Genomic DNA, 3,127 nt, shown 5'->3' with positions numbered 1-3,127 from the left:
GGAAAGACATTTGTAGAGATGGGAAGGATAGGGATCAACTTTTTCCACTTGCTGTTTGCAGTCTGTAAAATTCCCCAGAGCTCAAGGTTTTTTTTCTCTATTTGATCTTTTTTATGACCAACATCTACAAGGTATGTTGGACATACTAAATGAAACTTGGGAGGAACAGGGACACACAGGTACTAATGAGGTGCAACATATAAAGGAAATGCAGGGGTGCATGGCTCATGTTGTCCCCCTGGTTCGTCAGTATATGGTAAAAGCTTAGGGTGCCCAAAAATGTTATTATGATCACAGTGCTACTGTAAAGCAATGTAAATAGGGTGACAGAGTAATGGTTTTGGTTCCTATAGCTGAGAGTAAGCTTTTGGCTTGTTTGCAGGGACCTTGTGAAATTATAGAATAGATAAGCCCTGTGAATTATAGAATTAGCCAGCCTGACAGTCGTAGGAAATAGCAAATATTCCATGTAAATCTAAAGTATTCCAGAGAGAAAACTGCCTTTTTAACCCCAGATGATTTATTTCAATATAAGGTTATGTCCTTTGGTCTCCATGGAGCTCCAGACACTTTTCAGAGGCTCATGCATAAATTATTAAGACCACATGTGCAGTATGCCGCTGCATACGTAGACCATGTCATATTCCAGAGCACAGACTGCGACTCTAATTTGCAGAAAGTAGAAGCAGTGGTAGACACCTTTAGGAAAGCTGGGCTAACTGCAACCCCTCTAAATATTTTATTGGATTGGCAGAGGCTAATTATTTAGGTATCATAGAGGGAAGGGGATTAGTAAAACCCCAGCTGAACAAGGTAGGAACTATACATAATTGGCCCAAGCCTCTTAGAAAAAGCAGGTTAGAGTGTTCCTGGAAAATGTCGGCAACTACCAGAGGTTCATACCCCATTTGTGACCAGAGCTGCTCCTCTCACAGACCTTATTAAAGCCAGAAGTCCAGACACAGTAAGGTGGGACAGAAAGGCAGAAGAGGCCTTTATAAACCTTCATTCAGCATTGTGTAAGCAACCTGTCCTTATGGCACCAGACTTTGATAAAGAGTTTTTTTTTGCAGACAGATACCTTTGAGATGGGTTTGGGTGTTGTAGTGTCACAGTACAAAAGCAAGGAAGAACATTGAGTGCTTTATTTAAGCAGGGAATTGTTGCCTCAAGAACCCCGCTATGCTGTTATAGAAAAAGAGTGCTTAGCAATTAAGTGGGCTATGAAGACTCCAAATTTTTATTTGCTGGGCAGGCACTTCACCCTTGTGACAGACCATGCTCCGTTAAAATGGATGCACGCCAACAAAGATAGAAATTCACAAATAACTGTATAGTTTTTGTCCTTACAACCGTTTAGTTTTGTAGTGAAGCACAGATTTAGTGATGCACTGTCTCGTGTGCATGGGCTTATCACAGCAGTCCCCTTCACACACTGGTGTTACGCTGGGGAGGGGGATGTGTGACAGGTTGAGAGGAGTGTATATTTTTTTCAGCATTCATTTTATTTTTAATACACTTTAAAGATAGATACAAAAAAGTGAAAAACTGTAATTGGCACAATTACCATTCCCTATTGGCATAATTCTAAATGCTTTAATAACAGAGTTAAGCCACTTTTTTAAACATTCTAGCAACAACTTTACATCCACTTTCTTTATACAATAAAATGCAGTTACATATCACAGGACAGAAATTAGCAATGAAACCGAAAGCTAAAATACATATATATATATATATTTTAAAAAAGATTGCAAAACAGTGTAGCAATCAAATGAAGCAGTTGTGTTTATAGGCATATAGAGGGAAATCCAGCATATTTTATATAAAACTTTGAAGTAAGGTTGTAACAGCTGTAGTAGTTTCATGTGAGCGTTTCACCTTTAGAGACCCTTGCTTCTATGTATTCAATTCGTCTTTCCAAAGCTGTCAGTTTTTCATTTAGAGTCGCCAACCTGGACCAACACGACATATCGAAGGAGTTGAGGAAGTCAGCTATTTTCTTGATGCTGCTAGTGATCACCTCAATATACTCTCGATTCATCCCAGTCCTGATGGATCTCCCTCTGCACAGGATCCTCCTCGCAAGCCATTTTCCTCTCTCCTTCCTACTCACTCAGTACAGCTGAAAGAGGAAGCAGATAGGAGATACTTCCGAGAGGAGTGTATATTAGCAGTAGACTGGACAGGTAACGTTTTCACTGCTATTTATGTGTTCATTTTTAGCAGCTGACCACAGCTTAATCTTGTTAGATCAGCTTATGCCTTTATACGCAGCTCAGGGTGTCATTGTGCAGGCTTACTCCAGAGAGGGAGACACTGAGACCTTGCTGTATATCTGACTGTATAACTGCCAGAAACAAGAGACTATTGAGCAAATAATGATTTACTCTTCTTAATATGATTTGATTTGTTAACTGGGACCAGTACTGGTTATTAAGGAAAATATTGTATGTGTAGTCTCATAAAGAGGAGAAGGGTTTTGTTTGCTTTATTATGTTTGATTTAAAAGGGAAGTATACCCCATGTTAAAATTGTTGTTAAAAATAAAACAGCCTAAAAAATCTACATTTTGTGCTTAAAGGGACACTAAACCCAATTTTTTTCTTTCATGATTCAGATAGAGCATGCATTTTTAAGCAACTTTCTAATTTACTCCTTTTATCAATTTTACTTAATTCTCTTGCTATCTTTATTTAAAAAGTAGGAATGTGATGCAAAGGAGCCGGCCCATTTTAGGTTGAGAACCTGGGTTATGCTTGCTTATTGGTGGGTAAATGTAAGCCTCCAATAAGCAAACGCTATCCATGAGGCTGAACCTAAAATGGGCCGGCTGCTAAGATTTACATTCCTGCTTTTAAAATAAAGATAGTAAGAGAACGAAGAAAAGTTGATAATAGGAGTAAATTAGAAAGTTGCTTAAAACGTCATGCTCTATCTGAATCACGAAAGAAAAAATTTGGTTTCAGTGTCCCTTTAAGTGACTATTGCTGCAAGGGCATTACCACAATATATATATATACTTGTAGAACATTATTTACTTCATAATAAAGGAAACTCCTCTGAGGTTCAAAGGTCAGGAAGGCTTCTGGCCATAGAAGGATTAATTGTGGTTGAGATTTTCTGG

General features: G+C 38.5%; 1 pseudogene; it reads right to left on the bottom strand.

Annotated features, from left to right (window-relative positions):
• Positions 1-1,764: 1,764 nt before the first annotated feature.
• Positions 1,765-2,093, bottom strand: LOC128659447 (probable protein BRICK1; annotated as a pseudogene).
• Positions 2,094-3,127: the final 1,034 nt, after the last annotated feature.

The sequence above is a fragment of the Bombina bombina genome, chromosome 5 (genome assembly GCF_027579735.1).
Source record: "Bombina bombina isolate aBomBom1 chromosome 5, aBomBom1.pri, whole genome shotgun sequence".
In the NCBI taxonomy this organism is placed as follows: Eukaryota; Metazoa; Chordata; class Amphibia; order Anura; family Bombinatoridae; genus Bombina; species Bombina bombina.
This window is presented reverse-complemented; position numbering and strand designations above follow the sequence as displayed.